At 37.4% G+C, this 25,807-nt stretch overlaps 1 protein-coding gene across 1 annotated transcript in view; it reads right to left on the reverse strand.

Moving 5' to 3' along the window:
* The window catches only part of RNF144B (ring finger protein 144B), a 599,530-nt gene that overhangs the window by 226,683 nt on the left and 347,040 nt on the right, over positions 1–25,807 (reverse strand). The window contains exon 15 of the mRNA XM_081247026.1: positions 6,047–6,186. The gene's annotated coding sequence lies outside the window, so the exon portion shown is untranslated. The remainder of the gene's footprint in view (positions 1–6,046; positions 6,187–25,807) is intronic.

Below are 25,807 nucleotides of genomic sequence, written 5' to 3' on the forward strand. Positions count from 1 at the left end.
GGGGATCACAGAGTTCCTGGAGTTCTACTGAGTCAGATTTACCAATGCCTGGAAAGAACCAAGACAGCAGAAGCTTTTCTGATATAAGTTGCAGATTATGGATGAGGTATGCAACTGGATCTAGGTTTCTTGTTAATCATAATTGATTGATTGATTGATTAACTCTTGCACTAAGCTCTAAATAGATTCAACAATATAATAATTGAATAAAATATTTATGTTCACCCTTTTATTAAAAATTAATTTTGTAAACAATGATATATTAAATGGAAAGCAGGCACATCCTTATTTTCTCACTGAGTACATCTGAACTTTTCAGTCTCCAAGACCCCAGCCTTGTGGTAGTTTATCTGAACAACTGACAACGTAACATACATAGATCTGTGGTTATTAGCCTTACAAACCCAAATCTCTGTTGGCAGCAAATACCACAGAACTGTAAGTAACACAATGATTCAAGAGGTTCTTTTCACTGTCCATCCCTGTATTTGCACTTCCTTCTTTAGTGACTAAAAAGGGCAGCAACAAGGGGAAAAGGTAACTTAAAAACGAATAAGCAAGAGCTCATCACAATTGTTAGATTTCCCCTTCCTTTTCAAATGAATTTTTGAAACAAAACCAAAAGAAAACCCTAGCCTTGTAGCATTTCAGTAATTTACTAAGTTCTAAGGTAACTGACATTTTTTTAAAAAAAGAGCTTCACATAAACTTAATTGACTAATTATAGCAGGGAAAATGTGAGAAATTATACACATATCCAGAAAAGTCCCCAGAAAAAAAGCAAATAGCCCACTGCCTGCATTTCTTCTGGCTTGTCCCTTTAATCTTCTATTTCTTCTGTGAGTTACTATTTAACTTTATTTTCACTTGTTTCCTTCAAGAATTTGGAAATCCAGGTCTAAAACCTTTAGTCTATATAGAAATATGGTACATTCTATGGTGTGCCATAATATGGTACACATTCACAAAAACACAGAACCAGCTTAGCATGCTTCTACACTGGCTTCTCATATGATCAGTAAAGCTTATAAAGCCTTTTTTCTGGTCTTTGTTTCATCCAGACCAACTTTGCTATACAGATAACTCCTAAAAAGTCAGAAAGATTGACCATTTATTGAGTAAATAGCATTCTAACTACAGTGAGAATGTATTGATTGCTTACAGTTTACACCTTATTTTACATAAATATTTTATTTAAAATATAATCTCCAAGTTGGGTCCAATATAACTGGCTTAGTGCCTTCTTCAGGGATACAAACGTTGCCTATAGTAGTTTCCCAGGCTTGTCCCTCTAGTGTCTCTGGGGTTGGTGCCAAAACCTAATTAACACTGAGCAATTTGAATTTTAGACATGAAAGAAAACTTGGACACCAATAAAATCTGTCTTGTAAAGACACTGTTGCTTCTCTGAGCTGAGGAATTTTAATTATTGTTGCTTTTCTCAGAGTTTGCAGCATGACTGTGATTATCCTTAGTAAATTACAGCAAATATCTTCCTTTCCTTGAAGATGAGTCCCTTCACTATTCTCTTATTCATCATCCACTTTCAGCCCTTTTCCTCCTCTCCAACAAGGTCTCCCCACCCTTCAAAGTCAAGCTCAATTAATTCTTGACACTACTGTGGGCCTTTTTCATCTTCCATCCAAAACAGATGATTCTTTTCCTGAACTCTATGGCATTCAATATCCACACCATCTGTTTGGGTTGAATTGTGTCCTCCAAAAAGATATGTTGAAATCCTAACTTCTGGTGCTTTTTAACATGACCTTATTTTGAAATAGGGCCTTTGCAGATGTAATCAAGTTAAAATGAGGTAATTAAGTGGTCCCTCATCCAATAGGATCGGTGTCCTTATAAGGAGAGGAGAAGAGATATACAGGGAGAATGCCATGTATAGACTGAGGCAGAAAATGGAGTGATGCATCTGTAAACCAAGGAGTGTCAAGGATTGCTGGCTATCACCAGAAGCTAGAAGAGAGAGGCATGGAACTGACTCTCCCTCAGAGTCCCTCAGAAAGAACAAACATGCTGACACTCTGAATTCAGACTTCTAGCCTCCAGAACTGTAAGAAAATTAATTTCTGTAATATCAAGCCATCAATTTTGGAGTCCCTTGTTATGGCAGCCCTAGGAACTTATATACCATCCACTTGCAACCCTTTCTTTCCATGTAACACCTGGTTACCTGTCTAAGTCCATGCCTATATCCTTAACTTAAAAAAAAAATTCCTTAGAGAGAAACCATATATTAATCTTTTATTCTTATACTGAGATTATCTCATATCTATGGTAGGGTTGCCAAATAAGATACAAGACAGCTAGTTAACTGGGTATCCTGTCTTTATATTTGCTAAATTGGGTGACTATAATTTATGTACAAAAGAGAAGATCAGTAAATACCTAAGAAAAAAATGGATGAATTCCTGGTTTATCAATTTTATGAAAAGTTCTTTCTTAATATTTATAACAATCAATCATCAACAGGTACACTGAGAAACTTTAACCTACCTTCTATTAAACTTTGGTGGCCCACACCTGGAATATTGATTAAGATATTATAAGGGTACATCAGAAGTAGAGAAGACCAAAAAATAAGAATTACGATGGTCAGAAATATAAAGGCAGGTGCCATTGTGACGACAGGAACTCAAGAGTTTCAGACTCTGCTATTTGAAAAGGTTGAGCTGAAAGATTCATTATCAAAATCTAGAATCATAACAGATACATTAGTGAAATGATTAGTTCACCAAATCTATAAAGACTAGGCTGAGAATGAAACTAATATTAAATGACTACTTGTCTATTTGTCATGCCTTTACATACATTAATTCATTTCACCTATGTTAGGATGTAGGTATTATTACCCCTGTATTTCAGAGATAAGAGAACTAAGGTTTGGAGGGCAGAGTCAGAATTCAAACCCAAGATCCAAGACCTATGCTCATTCCACACTCCCAGATTGCTTCTCTAAACCTTTCTTCCCTGAGCAGTGCAAATTAGAAATAATTAAAGGAAGCACGTATTTACTAAGTAGATAATACATATTAAAAACCCGTTGATGCAGAGAGCAGCCTGGCAGCAAATATAAAGTGATGCAAAATTTATGGATAAATTTATGAGTTAGAAAGCCATTAGAGGAAGAGGACTCACACAGAACTCACCTTTAGAACTGACATCAGAAGTTACTAGAACTTCTAGAACACTTAGCTAAATTGACATGGGGTCCATTTCAGGATGACCTCATCCATACTCCTGTGCAAATGATCGACTTAATGCAAGTCCATTTACTTCATTACCATTTAGCATTTTGGGGAGCTATAAAAGCTGAATCGTGTATTGTAAAGAGCACTATACTTATGATGATGGAATCTCAGCCTGCTTCATTCTGTTACTTATTAGATGTGTGACAACAGAATTAAGTCACAAGCAATCTTGGCTCAGTTTCCTCCTTTGAAAATAATAGACTGCTTTCTAAATTCCTATCTAGCGAACACTTATACTATATGCTGCTTTTATTTCATAATTATATCAGTGCTTTTCAACTGCTGTTTCCCCCACATCTTAAACAAAATGCTCCTTTTCTTTACGTCTTTGTACTTCATTCATTTATTCTATAAACTGATCTCCTACTCTATGTCAGGCACTGTGCAAGGCACTGGGATATAAGTGATAAACAAGAGAGACAAGATCCTTACTTTTATTAAGATTAAAAATTAAGATTAAGGGGGACTTCCCTAGCAGTTCAGTGGTTAAGACTTCACCTTCCAATGCAGGGGATGAGGGTTCGATCCCTGGTTGGGGAGCTAAGATCCCACATGCCTCAGGGCCAAAAAACCAAAACAAAAGACAGAAGCAATATTGTAACAAATTCAATAAAGACTTTAAAAATGGTCCACATCAAAAAAAAATCTCAAAAAAATTAAGATTAAGAAAAAAATGAATAATTAGAATGGTCAGAACTAGGCAGATGTCATTGTCAAAGAGACCCTAAAATAATAAATAATTACAATTTTAATAAATGTTTTGAAGGACAATTATAGAGTCATGGGAAACTATTTAACACTTTAACTTGATTTAAGTCTCTAGGGTGAAGGAAAACTTCCCTGAGGAAATTAACATGTAAATTTAAACTTGAAGGGTGATGAGAATTTGGCAGATAAAGAGGCTGAGAAAGAGCATTCCTGATAGAAAGAACATCAAATGTGAAGGCTCTGATTCAGGGAGGAGTTTGGTACTAAGGGGAAACAAAAGAAGGTCAACACAATAAAGTGCAGTCAGGGCGAATACAACAGTTTAAGATGTGACTGAACAGTCACAAAGGGAGAACCTGGAACTCAGAATGCAGTTTAAAAGTATAGAATGGACAAGGCTTACAGGCTTATTAAAATATACTCTCTTTGAGGATGCATTGGGGTTATCCAAACAGAGGAAGGTAGGGGGGCATTCTAGGCAGGGATGAAAACATGCAAAGCCATGAAGTTTAGTTGGGATAAAAATAAGCTATTTTGAATTCAAAAAGTCACGGTTACATCAAAGGATACAATCAACAGAGTGAAAAGCAACCCAGAGAATGGAAGAATATGTTTGTAAATAATATATCTGATAAGGGGTTAATATCCAGAATATGTAAAGAATTCTTACAATTCAACAACAAAAAACAAACAAGTATATTAAAAATGGGCAAAGGACTTGAATAGACATTTCTCCAAAGAAGATAAACAAATGGTCAGTAAGCACATGAAAGGACGCACAGCATCACTAATTAAGGAAAAGTAAATCAAAACCACAATGAGCTACCACCTCACACCTGTTATTTGGCTATTTAAAAAAAAAAAAAAAAAAAAAACACTGGAGAGGATGTGAAGAAATTAGAACCCTTGTGCATCACTGGTGAGAATGTAAGATGGTGCAACTGCTGTGGAAAACAGTAGGGAGGTTCCTCAAAAAGAATTGTATGAATTATCATATAATCCAGCACTTCTGGGTATATACCCTAAAGAATCCAAATCAGGGTCTCAAAGAGATATTTATGCACCCATGTTGGTGGAAGCAACCCAAGTGCCCATCAACAAATGAGTAAATAAACAAAACGTGGTATATACATACAATGGAATATTATTCAGCCTTTAAAAGGAAGGAAATCCTTCATTTCCCATGTTACAACATGGATGAACCTTGAGGACTTTATGCTAAGTGAAATAAGCCAGTCATAAAAAGACAAACATTGTACGATTTCACTTATATGAGGTACCCAGAGAAGTCAAATTCATAGAGACAGACAATGGCATGGTGGGTGCCAGGGGCTGGAGGAAAAGGGAATGAGGAGTTGTTGTTTAATGGGTATAGAATTTCAGTTTTTCAAGATAAAACACGTTCTGGAGTGTTGCTTATACAGTAATGTGAATGTACTTAACATTAGTGAACTGTACACTTAAGAACTATTAAAATGGTAAATTAAAAACAATACTCTTTTCTGTTTGGAATAGATTACAAAAAGGCATGAAGGAATAACAGGAAAACTACTTTTTTCTGCCGCCTTTTAGATTAGGCATTTTTATTTTCTATTTTGTCTCCACTATCAGCTTATTGTTTGTAGTTTTTTGCTGGTTGCACTAGGGCAGGAGTCCCCAACCCCCAGGCCATGGACTGGTAGCGGTAGCAGTCCATGGCCTAAGAACTGGGCCGCACAGCAGGAGGTGAGCAGCGGGCAAGCGAATGAAGCTTCATCTGCCGCTCCCTATCACTCACATTACCACCTGAACCGTCCCCCTGCTCCATCCGTGGAAAAACCGTCTTCCATGAAACCGATCCCTTGTGCCAAAAAGTTTGGGGACTGCTGCCCTAGGGTTTACAATATATATCTTTAATGTAAAAGAGTCTACCTTGAATGGTACACTGTTTCACGTACTGTGTAAAGACCTTAGAACATTATACTCCAAAATCCTAAACTGTCACGCATTTTAGTTTTGTGATATAAATACACAACACATTGATAGTCCTCTTTTTGTGCAGAGAACAATTAAAACTAAGAAAATTTTACATTTACCTTAAATATGCCATTTCTTATACTCTTCATTTCTTTGTGTAAATCCAGGTTTCTGTATGATATTACATTCCTCTGCCTGAAGTTCTTTCTTGAAAATTTCTTGTAGTCTGCTACAATGAATTTTCTCATATTTTGCTCACCTGAAAAAAAAAGTGTTTATTTTTCCTTAATTTTTGAAATATGTTTTCCCTAGGTTTCAAATTGCTGGTTGAAAGTTTGTTTTTAATTTAGCATGTTAAAGATGTCAATCAATTGTCATCTACATTCCATAGTTTTTAAAAGATAATTCTATAGTAATTCTTTTCTTTGCTCTTCTGTATAAATGTTTCTTTTTTCTCTGAGTACTTTCTCTTTCTCTTTGATTTTCAGCAGTTTGAATGAAAATTGCCTAGGAATGTTTTGAGGGAAGAGTACTATTTAGCTGGGTGTTTTCTGAGCCCCCTGGATCTATAATCTTTGCGTCTTTCATTAATTTTGGAAAAGTCTTGGTCATTTTATCTTTAATGTTTCTTCTGTCCTGTACACTTTCTCTTTTTCTTTATGGATTCTAATTATATGCATATCAGACCTTTTGATACTGTCCCACAGCTCTTGAAGCCTCTTGTTTCTTTGTTTGTTTTACTCTTTTTTCTTTTTGTGTTTGGGTAATTTCTATTGAACTATCTTCAAGTTTGCTGTTTATTTCCTTAGTTTTATCAAATCTATGGATGAGCCCATCAAAGACATTTTTCATCCCTGTTACCATGTTTTTTGAAAATTTTCTAGCACTTCCATTTGATTTTTTTATGATTTCTGTCTCTGTGTTGTAATTCTCCATCTGTTCATTCATGCTGTTCACCTTTCCCACTCTTGCCTTTATAGTATTAATCATAAATATTTTAAATTCCCTATCTGATAGTTTCAACAATTGGGCATAACTTGAGTCTGGTTTTGTTAACTTCATCTCCTGATCATCTGTTATTTTAGTTTTTGCTTTTGGTGTGTTGTTTTGTTTGAAAGCCAAACACCTTGTGTAGACTAAGCCAAACATCTCTTGTGTACAGGTTTAGATAAATAGTATGTATTCCTTCAAATGGGCACACTGTTTCCTTTGCTAGGTCTCTAGCACGCTGTGAGTCAACCTAGTCAAGAATTGAGTTGCTTTGGGGATTTATTGTTGCTGTAGTTATTCCTAGTGCATAACAGGCTTCAAATTCCTTTAGTGTTTTCTTATGCTTAGGGTAGGAGTTGATTCATCAGAGGGTTTTCCTCAGTGTTTGTTCTACCCACAGCTTCAGGTCTTTTATTTGCACTTGCACTTCAGAGAGGGTCTCTTCACATGCTTATACCCCTCTCCCAGCTGTAGACCACTAATACTTGTTACTCAGTGCTTGGTACCCAGGTGGTGGAAACAGGGGGATGTTTTCTGTTGTTCTGGTTCAGCTTCGGTCTTTGACAGATGCTGTGTCACTGGGTCTCAGAGGTGGAGACTTCTTACTGTTCCTACCCCTCCAACCAGTAGCAGGAGATTTCTAATGATCTGGGCCCAGGGCATTTTCTTGCCCCACTAAGGGACAGAATATTTTGTTGTTGTGGTTGTTCCCTTTTTCCAGCTGCAATGGGTTTTTTTTTTTTTTTTTTTTTTGCGGTACCTGGGCCTCTCATTGTCATGGCCTCTCCCGTTGCGGAGCACAGGCTCTGGACGCGCAGGCTCTGTGGCCATGGCTTACGGGCCCAGCCGCTCCGCAGCATGTGGGATCTTCCCGGACCTGGGCACGAACCCGCGTCCCCTGCATCGGCAGGCAGACTCTCAATCACTGTGCCACCAGGGAAGCCCCATGCAATGGGTTTTTAACTGTGGCCTGAAGGCAATAGAGTTTGGTACCCTTCTCACAGAAGCTGGAGGTTTTTGATCAGTAGGAAAAATAGGAAAGAAGTGCATTACATCTTCCTGCAATGCTGCTGTTCCTCTCCAGAGGGCCTGCACTGCAAGAAAGGCTTGCCCCTCAGTCTTTCTCATGAGTACCCATGGAGAAGAGGATGCAAGTGTTTCTGAACAACCCTTATGTCTATGGTTCTCACAGTTTCCATACTCTCATGCTAGCCAACATTCAGCCTTTAAAATTTATTAAACTTTTTAGCTAAAACTTTCTTGCACTGTTGAATGAAATCCAATATCTGCTACAGGTAAGCAAGTGCTTGTTGCATTCCATTTCTATTTAGAAACACCAGTCTTACCTTATATTTTAAATTGTTTGTTTTCCCTGAGACCTAAGCTCTCTGATAGTTCAGGAAAAGTTGTGAATTTGACAATTAACTGTCTTTTGCTGTAGTGAGTAAGAATGGTCTCTTTCCAGTATTCTGCATCCCAAGTGGGAGCCAGAAATTCCCACTTCACTTTTAGTTATCACCGAATTTTTCTCCATTTAGCAGTAAAACCTAAAAAAGAAATTGTCTATACTCACTTTCTTGAATTTATCTCATCCCATTTTTATATTTTTCCCCCACCACATATGAAAGTTTATAAACTATAAGATTCTCGGTGGCCTACAAGTTACAAATCCCTGAGTTAATATTTAGTCCTCATCATAATTAGCATGTCTATATTTCTTAACACAGCTAGCCTCTCCTGTCCCCTGAGATACTTTATTTGTCTCCAGGATGTCACACTCCCTGGATGCATCTCCTCCCTTCATGGCTACCCCTTCTTGGTTTCTTCCCTGAGAAGATTCTTTACCTTTCAAGCTCTAAATGATACAGTATCCCAGGAATCACTCCTGGGCCTTCTTTCCTCTATCTACATTCACACCTTCAATCTCATCTAGTCTCAAGGCTTTGCATATCATCTATAAATTGATGACCCCAGATTTATATCTACAGATTTATATATCTGGAATTCTCCTCTGACCTCCAGATTTACATGTACAACTTCCTACTTGATGTCTCCATCACATAGGATTTCTAGAAGGCATTTCAAAAGGAACATATCCAAATCTGAGCACCTGATCACCCTGGTAATACTGCTCCTCCTATAATCCTCCCCAACTCAGTAAATGGCAAAATCCATCATCAAAAAATCTACAAACAATAAATGCTGGAGAGGGTGTGGAGAAAAGGGAAACTTCTTGCATTGTTGGTGGGAATGTAAACTGATACAGCCACTATGGAGAACAGTATGGAGGTTCCTTAAGAAACTAAAAATAGAACCACCACACGACCCAGCAATCCCACTGGGCATATACCCTGACAAAACCATAATTCAAAAAGAGTCATGTACCACAATGTTCACTGCAGCTCTATTTACAATAGCCAGGTCATGGAAGCAACCTAAGTGTCCATCCACAGATGAATGGATAAAGAAGATGTGGCACATATATACATTGGAATATTACTCAGCCATAAAAAGAAATGAAACTGAGTTATTTGTAGTGAGGTGGATGGACCTAGAGTCTGTCATACAAAGTGAAGTAAGTCAGAAGGAGAAAAATAAATACTGTATGCTAACACATATATATGGAATCTGAAAAAAAAAAAAGGTTCTGATGAACCTAGGGGCAGGACAGGAATAAAGATGCAGACGTAGAGAATGGAGTTGAGGACACAGGGAGAGGGAAGGGTAAGCTGGGACAAAGTGACAGAGTGGCATGGACATATATACACTACCAAATGTAAAATAGATAGCTAGTGGGAAGCAGCTGCATAACACAGGAAGAGCAGCTCGGTGCATTGTGACCACCTAGAGGGGTGGGATAGGGAGGGTGGGAGGGAGACACAAGAGGGATGGGATATGGGGATGTATGTATATGTATAGCTGATTCACTTTGTTATACAGCAGAAACTAACACACCATTGTAAAGCAATTACACTCCAATAAAGATGTTAAAAATAAACAAATAAATAAATGGCAAAATGCACACTCCTGTTTGCTTACACTAAAAATTCTCACATCATCATCAATTCCTCTACTTCCTTTTTAAAAAAATTTTTAATTAAATTTTATTTTTTTAAACAGCAGGTTCTTATTAGTCATCAATGTAAATCCCAATCGCCCAATTCATCATACCGCCATCCCCAACACCCCGCTGCTTTCCGCGTTTGTTCTCTACATCTGTGTCTCAATTTCTGCCCTGCAAACCGGTTCATCTGTACCATTTTTCTAGGTTCCACATATATGCATTAATATATGATATTTGTTTTCCTCTTTCTGATTTACTTCACTCTGTATGACAGTCTCTAGATCCATCCACGTCTCAACGAATGACCCAATTTCGTTTCTATTTATGGCTGAGTAATATTCCACTGTATATATATACCACACTTCTTTATCCATTCGTCTGGCAATGGGCATTTTGGTTGCTTCCATGACCTGGCTATTGTAAATAGTGCTGCAATGAACATTGGGGTGCATGCGTCTTTTTTGAATGGGATCCTTACTGGGTAGAGTAATCTTGGTTGTAGGTTCTTCCCTTTCTTCACTTTAAAGTATATCATGCCAGTCCCTTCTGGCTTGTAGAGTTTCTGCTGAGAAGTCAGCTGTTAACCTAATGGGAGTTCCCTTGTATGGTATTTGTCATTTTTCCCTTGCTGCTTTCAATAATTTTTCTTTGTCTTTAATTTTTGGCAATTTGATTACTATGTGTCTCGGCGTGTTTCTCCTTGGGTTTATCCTGTATGGGACTCTCTGCGCTTCCTGGACTTGGGTGGCTATTTCCTTTCCCATATTAGGGAATTTTTCGACTATAATCTCTTCAAATATTTTCTTGGGTCCTTTCTCTCTCTCTTCTCCTTCTGGGACCCCTATAATACGAATGCTGTTGTGTTTAATGTTGTCCCAGAGGTCTCTTGGGCTGTCTTCATTTCTTTTCATTTTTTTTTCTTTATTCTGTTCTGCAGCAGTGAATTCCACCATTCTGTCTTCCAGGCCACTTATCCGTTCTTCTGCCTCAGTTATTCTGCTATTGATTCCTTCTAGTGTAGTTTTCATTTCAGTTATTGTACTGTTCATCTCTGTTTGTTTGTTCTTTAATTCTTCTAGGTCTTTGTTAAACGTTTCTTGCATCTTCTCGATCTTTGTCTCCATTCTTTTTCGGAGGTCCTGGATCATCTTCACTTTCATTATTCTGAATTCTTTTTCTGGAACGTTGCCTATCTCCACTTCATTTAATTGTTTTTCTGGGGTTTTATATTTTCCCTTCATCTGGTACATAGCCCTCTGCCTTTTCATCTTGTCTATCTTTCTGTGAATGTGGTTTTTGTTCCACAGGCTGCAGGACTGTAGTTCTTCTTGCTTCTGCTGTCTGCCCTCTGGTGGATGAGGCTATCTAAGAGGCTTATGCAACTTTCCTGATGGGAGGGACTGGTGGTGGGTAGAGCTGACTGTTGCTCGGGTGGGCAGAGGTCAGTAAAACTTTAATCCGCTTGACTGCTGATGGGTGGGGCTGGGTTCCCTCCCTGTTGGTTGTTTGGCCTGAGGCAACCCAACAGTGGAGCCTACCTGGGCCTTTGGTGGGGCTAATGGTGGACTCTGGGAGGGCTCACACTAAGGAGTACTTCCCAGAACTTCTGCTGCCAATGTCCTTGTCCCCACAGTGAGCCACAGCCAGCCCCTGCCTCTGCAGGAGACCTTCCAACACTAGCAGATAGGTCTGGTTCAGTCTCACCTCGGGTTACTGCTCCTTCCACTGGGTCCCGATGCACACACGAGTTTGTTGTGCCCTCCAAGAGTGGAGTCTCTGTTTCCCCCAGTTCTGTCAAAGCCCTGCAATCAAATCCCAGTAAGCTTCAAAGTCTGATTCTCTAGGAATTCCTCCTCCCATTGCCAGACCCCCAGGTTGGGAAGCCTGATGTGGGGCTCACAACCTTCAGTCCAGTGGGTGGACTTCTGTGGTATAAGTGTTCTCCAGTCTGTGAGTCAGCCACCCAGCAGTTATGGGATTTGATTTTACTGTGATTGCGCCCCTCCTACCTTCTCATTGCGTTTTCTCCTTTGTCTTTGGATGTGGGGTATCTTTTTTGGTGAGTTCCAATGTCTTCCCATCGATAATTATCCAGCATCTAGTTGTGATTCTGGTGTTCTCCAATTCCTCTACTTCTTTTGTATGCTATATCCAGTAAGTCAACAAAACTCATCAGAAATGCCTTAAAGATATTTGCAGATGACCACTTATATTTGCCAGAATGACCACTAGATAAAGCCACCATAATTTTTGTCTTACTGCAAAAGCCTCTAAGCTGATTTCCCTGCTTAACTATTCTGAAGCCAGATTCTGGTAGGTGTAAGTCAAAATATCATTTGTGCACTCAGAATCCTACAATGTCTCCCCAAATCACTCTGAGTAACAGCCAAAGTCCTTACCATAACCTGGAAGACTGCACAGTCTGACCCCCCAGCACAGCTCTGACTTCACCTTCTAGTACTTTCCCTAGGTTTCTCTTCATTTTAGCCTCACTGACTTTTTTTGATGTTCCTCAAATATGCCAGGTAAGCTTCTTGTTACTTCAGGGTCCTTCCAATTGCTCTTTCCTTTCTTAAGATGTTTTTCTACCAAAAAAATCTATGTGTTTTATTTCTGAACCTCCTTCAGGCCTTTCTTTACTCAAATACCACCTCCTTGGAGGCCTTTCCTGGCCACTAATCTAAAATTTCAGCCTCCTCTCCAACTGTCTCTTGCCCAAATTTCTCACTTTGTTTTTCTCCTTAGAACTTACAGCCATCTAACATAATACATATTAAATTATGTGTTTATTGCCTTCATTTATCCCTCAAGAATATAAAGGTATGGAATTTTGTAAGCATTGTTTACTGCTGTATCTTCAGCCTTGAAAAACATTCATAGCACATAGTAGGGGCTCAACAAATATCTGTTGAATCAGTGAAATCTGCCACATTCTAGAATTTTTTAAATGGTTGGGAACTTCACTCAGCCTTCGTGTGAGAGCCACTTTGCTTTTCTTTTTTCTTTTTTCCCCCTAAAACCATGAAATGGTGCTACCATCCTCCTTACTGCATCAGGACATTACAAGTAAAAAGTTTAATCTGCTTCTTGCACTGGCAGCTCATGAGCTCAGATTTACTGATCTCTGAGGGCATTTATGTACCCACTGTTTATTTATTTGGGAACTATTTTATTATCAGCTTTGCATGGTTATAAACCATTGCCAGGATCAAAAGCCCTCAGAGGACTGTTATTACTCATCTTCAGGATGCTCCCTGACCTGACCTTCAGAAATAACTGCAGCTCCTTTCAGAAGCTGGAGATAATAAAATCTTCCTTACTTGCTCTGGGCTGAAGAGATTACTACCCAGCGCCAACAACAAGCTGCAACTCTCAAGAATCATCACACCTGCCCACCACGCACCACAAGAGATACACCCTTCCTCACATTAGAAAGGCCATTGGAGTCAGCCAGTGGTGTGTTTGAAGGCTTTGTTCATGTGTACGTCTTTCTCTTCCCACAACAAACAAAAAAAAAATAAGAAAACAAAAAACAATTTCTGCCTTCATTCTTTAACTTAAAAAGGGAGAAAATCCTTTAAATTATGGGAAGAAAATTATTCTATAGAAAGTTTCAAAAATAGAACAAGTGGCCTATAATCACACCATCCCAAGACAACCAACTTCTTCAATTTTGTGTATCACTTTTCTTTTTTCATATAAATAATTTATAGTAGTAAGTTTAGTGTACATGCAATTGTGTATCTTCTTGAAAATAAATACTACAATCATCATTTATTAGGTGGTTAACAAAAATTTAATGAGCACAAACTACGAGCCATGTACTCTTCTGGACATGTGGCTTATGTAACCAAGAATTACAGCCTGTCTTCCAGGGGCTCTAAACCAGCATTTTTCAATAGCAACATAATGTAAGCAACATATATAAGCTCAAATTTTCCAAGAAATGGGTAAAATCGGTTTTACTGACATATTTTAACCCAATATATCTCAAATATTATCATTTCAACATAAAAATGATATAAAGTTGTTAATAAATTATGTTTATAATTATTATTAAAATTGTTATTAAAGTATGTTACTCTTTTTCCAAACCAAGTCTTCAAAATCTGATATCTATTTCACTCCTGTACCATATCTCAGTTTGGATGAGCCCCATGTTGAATGCTTAAAGGCTAGCAGCAACCATACTGGACAGGGCACTTTTCCATGTTTCTAGTTGTTTTCTTCACAGTTATCATTTTTCATGTCTTCCTAACAAGTCATTCGATTTATTGTGTCCTTCTCTTCTTAATGAACCTTTATCTCCATTTTTTTCACATTATAAATCATACAGCAATGAATTTATTTTTCCATATTTTGAATTAGTATTTAACTAGACCACTCTCACAGATATGAATGATTGAGGCAAAAGGTTCAAACATGGTAACAGTTTTGTTACACATTTCTGAGTTGCTCTGCAAAAAATACAGAGTGATTTTACCTGCCTCCAGCCATGTGTGTGAGCCAGCTTCACTGAGAATACCCTACCCCCGCCTTGCATTTCCACATCCTTCCCGAAGTCCTTCCAGGCTTCTTGGGCTTTGGCTTTCCAGAGATGTCTTCTGTTATTTTGTTTGCCTTTTTTAATTTGGTTTCTTTTGTTCTGCTTGCTTTCCTTGACTGAGGGTACACATTGGTTTTGTTGTTGCTGTTGTTTTTATATTAGAAAATAAAGTCCCAATTCTAATTCCTCTCACTCCTAACAGAATTTCTCCTCAAGATGGGGCCAACCTCTACCCAGCAAGGAAATGCAGATTCAAAGCAGGATGGAATTTTCAGTCACCTTTAACCCTTTTCTTTCTTATTCTCACTCCTAAAAGAAAAATATCTTCTAGAATGGTAATATATCTCACAGTTATGCCATGAAAAACAAAAAATTAATTGGGAAGAGATATATTTGCTGGTTTATCTGTTTTATGAGTCTAAACAATATGAAAACCCAGAGTTAATCGGGTCTGCCCATTTTGAATGCAAAAGGCAGCAGCCGGATGAAGAAGGGATCCAAAGGAAGAAGAAGAGAAAACAATGGAAGGGGAGGTAGAATTCTGCACATTCAACCCTGAAGGAAAGGACAGTTGAGGTCAGCGTTCAAGAAATATTTATGATCTGTTCTAGATTTTAAGAAATAAGACAAGCCTAAGTTTCTGTTATTTCTGGTTATAGACTGGGTCTGTCTGTACACCTTTCTTGTCATTGTAGGTCAAAATAATAGGGTCACATGTATTTTTGCCTAATTAAATAATACAAACATATTCCATCAGTATTTTGTTTGCATTTTTAAGAACAAACAAGAATTATTTTCTGTAACTTTGTTTCTGGTTGGAACATACATATTTTTTACCTTTTATCTTGAAATAATTTTAGACCTACAGAAATGTTGCAAAGGGAATACAGAGAATTCCCATATACACTGCACTCAGCTTACCCAATGTTCACATTTCACATAACCATGGTAAATTTATTTAACATCAGTACAATACTACTTACAAACTACAATTTTTACTTGAATTTCACCAGTTCTTCTAGTAATGTCCTTTTATTTGTTCTAGGATCTTATCTAGGACATCACAACACATTTAGGGATCATGTCTCCAATCTGTGACAGTTTCTCATTCTTTCCTTGTCTTTCATGACCTTGACGTTTCCAAAGGGCATTCAGGTCAGGCATTCTGTAGAATGTCCCTCAATTTGTGTTTTCTAAAGTTTTCTCATGGTAAGACAGGTCATGGGTTTGGAGGCAAAATACTAGAGAGGGGAAGTGTTAGTCTCATTGTATCATATCAAAGGTACCTGATTTCATCATGATTTATTACTGATGATCTTGTATTTTCATTTAATGTGTCCTTGGTTTAATTTACCCATCGTCTTTCTTCACAGCTACTGATATCTCAAAAATTATAGAAGAGTGAAGAGTGACATTTGAATACAAATAATGATTTTAAGGACATATGAAAAGTTACATTCTGAATTTTATTATCTTCGAATATGACACCCTAAGAGACTTCATTTTCCAATGAAGGTAGCATCATTTTATTTTTCCACTTTTATATGTTTATTTTTTATTTTAAAAATAATTTTTGCAAGAATAGTACAAATAACCCTTTTACTGAACTATTCAAGGGTAACTTGATTACCTAATGCTCCATTACCCCTGAACACAAATAAGGATATTCTCCTACTTAACAACAATACAACCATCAAACATAAATTAACATTGCTACATTTACTACCATCTAATCCACAGACTCCAATACAGTAGCCTATTGTCCTAATCATGTCCTTTCTAGAAAAAAAGATCCATGCAGATAAACAAAGCACATTTAGGTGCCCCATCTCTCGGGTCATCTTCAATTTGAGGTAGTCCTTCAGTGTTCCCTTGACTTTTAAGTACTTGACACTTGAAAATTATAGGCCAATTGATTTGTGGAATGTCCCTTAGTTCAAGTTTATCAGAAGTTTCCTCATGATTAGATTCAGGGCAAGAAGAGTACAGATGTGATGCTGGATTCTTCTCATTGCATCTGAACATGTGGCATGTGATGTTGCTGTGTTGTATTACTGGTCACGTTAACTTTGATCTTTTGACTCAGGTTTTGTCTGCCAGGTTTCTCCATTATAAAGTTTCTGTTTTTCCCCTGTGAGTAAAAAGTATGTGTGGAGAGGTCCTTCAGGTCTGTGAATATCCAGTTCCTCATCAAACTTTTACCCATTAGTTTTAGCCTCCATTGACATTCCTTGATCAAATTATCACTATGCTAGTTGCCAAGTGATGATTTTCTAACACCACTATTTTTTCTATATTTATTAATTGGCATTCTACTGCAAAAAAAAAAAGGCTTTTTCTTCCCCTCATTTATTATTCTCTTATTTATTTATCAGTATGGCCTCAAAAACATTTATTTTATTCAATTGGCTATAATCTATCACTTTCATTTGTTTTATTTTGTGGCTCAAATTGTCCCAGCCTTGGCCAGTGGAGCCTTATCAAGGTGGTTTTCATTATATTTTGATGTGTTGCTATCATTCTTTAAACACTTCTTTACTTTCTGGTACAACAAAATATTCCAAGATCACCTTATACTTTCCCTGCCCACACCCTGAAATCAGTCACTTCTCTAGAGAGTTCTGGTTCCTTGTAGTGGAGAAAGGAATTTACAAGCTATGATCTGGGAAATGGGTGTGCTCATTATTATTAGGGTGTCACTGTAACCAGGCCTTCTCAGTGGACAGAGCCTCACATACACATTCACATCTGTATTTATTTCTATCATTAGTTACATACATTGAAAAGTGTGAGTTCACATAGATACCACGAATTACAATCCAATCTTATGGGGTTCATTTCCATTTTCTCCCTTTCCAAATTTGTAACTCCTCTCTCTGACAGACAGCAACTGACTTTCATCATACTTCAAACATATTCATTGATGTTGCTGATGGGATCCTGGCTGCTGAGACCCATGGCAACAATTTGCCAGGTGGTCCTTCCTGTATGCTGCATCACAAATGTGACCCAAATATTAACCGTGAGGCTGACAGGACCTTGGTGCTCTGGCCTAGTGTCAGTCCTGAGCCTCTGATGTGGGAGAGCCGAGTTCAGGGCATGGGACAACCAGAGACCTCCCAGCCCCATGTAATATCAATTGGCAAGAGCTCTCTCAGAGATCACCTTCTCAATGCTAAGACCCAGCTCTACCCAATGGCCAGCAAGCTTCAGTGCTGGACCCTCCATGCCAAACAACTAGCAAGACAGGAACAGAGCCCCATCCATTAGTAGAGAGGATACCTAAAATCATAATAAGGTCACAGACACCCCAAAACACACCACCGGATGTGGTCCTGCCCACCAAAAAGACAAGATCCAGCCTGAACCACCAAAACACAGGCAATAGTCCCCTCCACCAGGAAGCCAATACAACCCACTGAACCAACCTCACTCACTGGAGGCAGCCATCAAAAACAATGGGAACTACAAAGCTGCAGCCTATGAAGAGGAGACCCCAAACACAGTAAGCTTAGCAAAATGAGAAGATAGAGAAATATGCAGCAGATGAAGGAGCCACGTAAAAACACACCAGACCAAACAAATGAAGAGGAAATAGGCAGTGCACCTGAAAAAGAATTCAGAGTAATGATAGTAAAGATGATCCAAAATCTTGGAAATAGAATGGAGAAAATACAAGAAACGTTTAACAAGGACATAGAAGAACTAAAGAGCAAACAAACAATGATGAACAACACAATAAATGAAATTAAAAATTCTCTAAAAGGAATCAATTAGCAGAATAACAGAGTCAGAAGAACGGATAAGTGAACTGGAAGACAAAATAGTGGAAATAACTACCACAGAGCAGAATAAAGAAAAAAGAATGAAAAGGATTGAGGACAGTCTCAGAGACCTCTGGGACAACATTAAACGCACCAACATTCGAATTATACGGGTCCCAGAAGGAGAAGAGAGAAAGAAAGTGTCTGAGAAAATATTTGAAGAGATTATAGTTGAAAACTTCCATAACATGAGAAAGGAAATAGTCAATCAAGTCCAGGAAGTGCAGAGGGTCCCATACAGGATAAATCCAAGGAGAAAAAAGCAAAGACACATATTAATCAAACTGTCAAAAATTAAATAGAAAGAAAAAATATTAAAGTAGAAAGGAAAAAGCAACAAATAACATAAAAGGAATCCCCAAAAGATTAACAGCTGATCGTTCAGCAGAAACTCTGCAGGCCAGAAGGGAGTGGTAGGACATATTTAAAGTGATGAAAGGGAAAACCTACAACCAAGGTTACTCTACCCAGCAAGGATCTCATTCAGATTCGATGGAGAAATTAAAACCTTTACAGACAAGCAAAGTTAAAAGAATTCAGCACCATGAAACCAGCTTTACAACAAATGCTAAAGGAACTTCTCTAGGCAGGAAACACAAGAGAAGGAAAAGACCTACAAAAACAAACCCAAAACAATTAAGAAAATGGTAATAGGAACATACATATAGATAATTACCTTAAATGTCAATGGATTAAATGCTCCAACCAAAAGACATAGACTGGCTGAATGGATACAAAAACAAGACCTGTATATATGCTGTCTACAAAATACCTACTTCAGACCTAGGGACACGTACAGACTGAAAGTGAGGGGATGGAAAAATATATTCCATGCAAATGGAAATCAAAAGAAAGAAAGCTGGAGTAGCAATTCTCATATCTGCCAAAATAGACTTTAAAATAAAGACTATTACAAGAGGCAAAGAAGGACACTACATAATGATTAAGGGATCAATCCAAGAAGAAGGTATAACAACTGTAAATATTTACGCAACCAACATAGGAGCACCTCAATACATAAGGCAAATGCTAACAGCCATAAAAGGGGAAATCAATACTAACACAATCATAGTAGGGGACTTTAACACCACACTTTCACCAATGGACATATCATCCAAATGGAAAATAAATAAGGAAACACAACCTTTAAATGACACATTATATAAGATGGACTTAATTGATATTTATAGGACATCCATACAAAACAACAAAATACACTTTCTTCTCAAGTGCTCATGGAACATTCTCCAGGATAGATCACATCTTGGGTCACAAATCAAGCCTTGGTAAATTTAAGAAAACTGAAATCATATCAAGTATCTTTTCTGACCACAACACTATGAGACTAGATATCAATTGCAGGAAAAACACTGTAAAAAATATAAAAACATGGAGGCTAAACAATACACTCCTAAATAACCTAAGGATTACTGAAGAAATCAAGGAGGAAATCAAAAAATACCAAAAAACAAATGACAATGAAAGCACAATGGCCCAAAACCGATGGGTTGCAGCAAAAGCAGTTCTAAGAAAGAAGTTTATAGCAATACAATCCTACCTCAAGAAACAAGAAACATACCAAATAAAAAACCTAACCTTACACCTAAAGAAATTAGAGAACAAAGAACAAAAAAATCCCAAAGTTAGCAGAAGGACAGAAATCATAAAGATCAGATTAGAAATAAATGAAAAAGAAATGAAGAAAATAATAGCTAAGATCAATAAAACCAAAAATGGGTTCTTTGAGAAGATAAACAAAATTGATAAACCATTAGCCAGACTCATCAAGAAAAAAAGGGAGAAGACTCAAATCAGTACAATTAGAAATGAAATAGGAGAAATAACAACTGACACTGAAGAAACACAAAGGATCATGAGAGATTACTACAAGCAACAATATGCCAATAAAATGGACAACCTGGAAGTAATAGACAAATTCTTAGAAAAGCACAACTTTCTGAGACTGAACCAGGAAGAAATAGAAAATATAAACAGACCAATCACAAGGACTGAAATTGAGACTGTGATTAAAAATCTTCCAACAAACAAAAGCCCAGGGCCAGATGGCTTCACAGGCGAACTCTACCAAATATTTAGAGAAGAGCTAACACCTACCCTTCTCAAACTCTTCCAAAATATAGCAGAGGGAGGAACACTCCCAAACTCATTCTGCGAGGCCACCATCACCCTGATACCAAAACCAGACAAAGCGGTCAAAAAGAAAGAAAACTATAGGCCAATACCACTGATGAACATAGATGCAAAAATCCTCAACAAAATACTAGCAAACAGAATCCAACAGCACATTAAAAGGATCATAAACCATGATCAAGTGGGGTTTATTCCAGTAATGTAAGGATTCTTCAATATACGCAAATCATTCGATGTGATACACCATAATAACAAATTGAAGGAGAAAAACCATATGATTATGTCATAGATGCAGAAAAACCTTTCGACAAAATTCAACAGCCATTTAGGATAAAAACCGTCCAGAAAGTGGGCATAGAGGGACCCTACCTCAACATAATAAAGGCTGTATATGATAAACCCACAGCCAACATAGTTCTCCATGGTGAAAAACTGAAAGCATTTCCTCTAAGATCAGGAACAAGACAAAGATGTCCACTCTCGCCACTATTATTCAACATGGTTTTGGAAGTCCTAGCCATGGCAATCAGAGAAGAAAAAGAAATAAAAGGAATCCAAATCAGAAGAGAAGAAGTAGGGCTGTCACTGCTTGCAGATGACATGACACTATACGCAGAGAATCCTAAAGATGCTACCAGAAAACTACTAGAGCTAATCAATGAATTTGGTAAAGTAGCAGGATACAAAATTAATGCACAGAAATCTCTTGCATTCCTATACACTAATGATGAAAAATCTGAAAGAGAAATGAAGGTAACACTCCCATTTACGATTGCAACAAAAAGAATAAAATACCTAGGAATAAACTTACTGAAGGAGACAAAAGATCTGTATGCAGAAAACTATAAGACACTGATGTAAGAAATTAAAGATGATACAAACAGATTGAGAGATATACGATGTTTTGGATTGGAAGAATCAACATTGTGAAAATGACTATACTACCCAGGGCAATCTACAGACTCAGTGGAATCTCTATCAAATACCAATGGCATTCTTCACAGATCTAGAACAAAAAATTTCACAATTTGTATGGAAAAACAAAAGAACCCAAATAGCCAAAGCAATCTTGAGAAAGAAAAATGAAGCTGGAGGAATCAGGCTCCCAGACTTCAGACTATACTATAAAGCTACATTAATCAAGACAGTATGGTACTGGCACAAAAACAGAAATATAGATCAATGGAACAGGATAGAAAGCCCAGAGATAAACCCATACACATATGGTCACCTTATCTTTGATAAAGGAGGCAAGAGTGTACAATGGAGAAAAAACAGTCTCTTCAATAAGTGGTGCTGGGAAAACTGGACAGCTACATGTAAAAAAATGAAATTAGAACACTCCCTAATACCATACACAAAAATAAACTCAAAATGGATTAAAGACCTAAATGTAAGGCCACAGACACTGTCAAACTCTTAGAGGAAAACATAGGAAGAACACACTTTGACATAAATCACAGGAAGATTCTTTTTGACCCACCTCCTAGAGAAATGGAAATAAAAACAAAAATAAACAAATGGGAACTAATGAAACTTAAAAGCTTTTGCACAACAAAGGAAACCATAAACAAGGTGAAAAGACAACCTTCAGAATGGGAAAAATATTTGCAAATGAAGCAACTGACAAAGGATTAATCTCCAAAACTTACAAGCAGCTCATGCAGCTCAATATCAAAGAAACAAACAACCCAATCCAAAAATGGGCAGAAGACCTAAATAGACATTTCTCCAAAGAAGATATACAGATTGCCAACAAACACATGAAAGGATGCTCAACATCACTAATCATTAGAGAAATGCAAATCAAAACTACAATGAGGTATCACCTCACACCAGTCAGAATGGCCATCATCAAAAAATCTCCGAACGATAATTGCTGGAGAGGGTGTGGAGAAAAGGGAACCCTCTTGCACAGTTGGTGGGAATGTAAATTGATACAGCCACTATGGAGAACGGTATGGAGGTTCCTTAAAAAACTACAAATAGAACTACCATATGACCCAGGCATCCCACTACTGGGCATATACCCTGAGAAAACCATAATTCAAAAAGAGTCATGTACCACAATGTTCATTGCAGCACTACTTACAATAGTCAGGACATGGTAGCAACCTAAGTGTCCACCGACAGATGAATGGATAAAGAAGCTGTGGCACATATATACAGTGGAGTATTACTCAGCCATAAAAAAGAAACGAAATCGAGTTTTTTGTAGTGAGGTGGATGGACGTAGAGTCTGTCATACAGAGTGAAGTAAGTCAGAAAGAGTAAAATGAATACCGTGTGCTACCATATATATATGGAATAAAAAAAATGGTTCTGAAGAACCTAGGGGCCGGACAGGAAGAAAGAGGCAGATGTAGAGAAGGGACTTGAGGACACAGGGAGAGAGATGGGTAAGCTGAGACAAAGTGAGAGAGTAGCATGGACATATATACACTACCAAATGTAAAATAGATAGCTAGTGGGAAGCAGCTGCATAGCACAGGGAGATCAGCTCGGTGCATTGTGACCACCTAGATGGGTGGGATCCGGAGGGTGGGAAGGAGACACAAGAGGGATGGGATATGGGGATGTATGTATATGTATAGCTGATTCACTTTGTTATACAGCAGAAACTAACACACCATTATAAAGCAATTATACTCCAATAAGGATGTTAAATTTAACAAAAATAATAAATAAATTCAAAAAATAAAAATAAAACATATTCATTTATTGGATCAGTCCCCTTTAAATGTGGTCATTCTCCCATCATGGCTCCCACTGGCAACTCACGCAATCATCCTCCCTACTTGTTTGGCCTCCGATTATCCACTCTGGGCTGCTGCCATGCAGATGCCTTCTCCATGCTGCTTGGGTTGCATTGTCCTGCACTGGGTCTCTACCTCTGTCACTCTCTTTGCATGGTGCACTCCTCATCACATTCAGGGTCTGACCCCATGCCAGGGTGCCCCTCCAAATGCCCCCAGATGTGGATGCCTACCTTGCTCAGCCCTACCCAATAGCTTTCCTCAGGAATTAATCAGGAAGGAAACCCGGATTGAGGTAGGAAAGAAGCATGATTTGAAATAGTTTTCGATTTTTGCTAAATAATATATGACTTGAATTCTTTTAAAGGTCTCATTACTTTGTAGTCACATTTGGCCATGATATTATTCGGTAAATTGGCTACATCTTGTTGCAATCATGAAATTTACCTTCAAAGGATAAAAATCACTGAAAAGAATCAGAAGAACATTATACAAGCTCTGTCACACCCAGATATTATGATGGATAATATCAAAAACAAACAAACAACAAAAAAAGAAAATAACTAGCATTGGCAAGGATGTGAAGAAACTGGAACCCTGTGCACTACTGGTAGAAATGTAAGATGGCTAACCACTACAGAAAACAATAAGGAGCTTCCTCACCAAATAAATAGAATTACCATATGATCCAGCGATTCCACTTCTAGATACATACCCAAAAGGAGTGCAAACAGAGGCTCAAAGAAATATTTATAAACCCATGTTCATAGCAGCATTATTCAAAATAGGCAAAAGGTAGACACACCTAAGTGTCCACCAATGGATAAATGGATTAAAAAGTACAGTATACACATACGATGGAATATTATTCAGCTTTAAAAAGGAAGAAAATTCCGACATATATTATAACATGGATGAGCCTTGAGGATATTATGCTAATTGAAATAAGTCAGTCACAAAAGCACAAATACTGTATGATTCTACTTGTATGAAATACCTAGAGTAGTCAAATTCACAGAGACAGAAAGTATATTAAAGATTATTAGACACTGTGGGGAGAGGGAACAGGGAATTATTGTTTAAGGGTTACAAAGTTTCAGTTTTGAAGGTACAAAGAGTTCTGGAGATGGATGATGGTGATGGTTGTAAAACAATGAGAATATACTTTTATTGCCATTAAACTATACACCTAAAATGTATAGATGGGTCAAGATGATAAATTTTATGTTATGTTTTTTCTTAGTTCTGGCTACTATAAGAAAATACCATTAACTAGGTGCCTTATAAACAATATAATTCTATATTCATAGTTCTGGAGGCTGGGAAGTCAAAATCAAGGCAACAGCAGATTCGGTGCCTGGTGAGGATCCACTTTGTGGTTCACTGATGGCCCTCTTCTCTCTGTCTTCTCATGGCAGAAGGGGCAAAGGAGCTCTCTGGGATCTCTTTTTTAAAGACAGTAATCCCATACATCAGGGCTCTGTCTTCATGACCTAATCATCTCCCAAAGCCCCACCTTCTGATACCATCATATTGGGGTTAGGTTTTAACATATTAATGGGGGAACACAAATATTCAGCCTATAACACATGTATTTTACCACAATAAAAATATTTTAGGAATATTGTACAATCTCTGAATATTATTTCAAAAGAGATATTTTAGAAATACCCCAAGCATGCAAACATTGATGGAACAAGTGTATAATTCCTATGTGATATCTACATTGAAAAAACAATACTCATATTTCTATACTATTTTATAGAAATACCCATATATTTACAGTAACCATAATAGTTAGCTATATTTAAATACAAGTATAGGAATCTTAGAGGGGGTGATATTCTATTTCGGTCTTGGATAAATTAATATAAATTTGATTTCTCCATATTTTTAGGAAACATATTTTCAGAATAATTTTGGCTTAACACATGTCTGAAATGTCCATAAAATTCCCTCAGCCATGCATATAATAAAAAAATATGTAAAAGAAACAACAGATAATGCCAATAATAAACTCTTCCAAGTCCATAAAATATATTGGTGTTGATTTGAATACTGCAATCAGTCTACATGAATGTTTTAGGCAACTTGGTTTAATTCAGCAAATTTTCATTGAACAGCTGCTTATGCCAGATATAGTATTAAGTAATGAGGCTATAGAGATTAATATAACATGATTCCTACCCGCTAGGATTTTAAATATTCTAGTTGGAAGAAGACAGAGGGTAAGAGCAGAACTGGCATTTGCTGGAAACCTGAACACATTATCTAATGTAATCCTCACAACCTCCATATAAGCTAGATATCATTACCCCCATTTTTTCAGACGAGGAAACTGAGGCTTAGAGAACTAAATAAATCACCCAAAGATAACTATTAGTGAAACATGGAAATCTAATTTCTGATTCCGAAATCCATGCTCTGTCTCTAACCTTACTATGATGTATTAACTTATACCAAGCTGTATCACACAATACAGATAGGCATAGGAATAAATAATTATAACCCACTGCAATACAGGTAATACTAAAAGTACTCACAATGCA

This window comes from Mesoplodon bidens (assembly GCF_964165515.1).
Source record: "Mesoplodon bidens genome assembly, chromosome: 10".
Lineage (NCBI taxonomy): Eukaryota > Metazoa > Chordata > Mammalia > Artiodactyla > Ziphiidae > Mesoplodon > Mesoplodon bidens.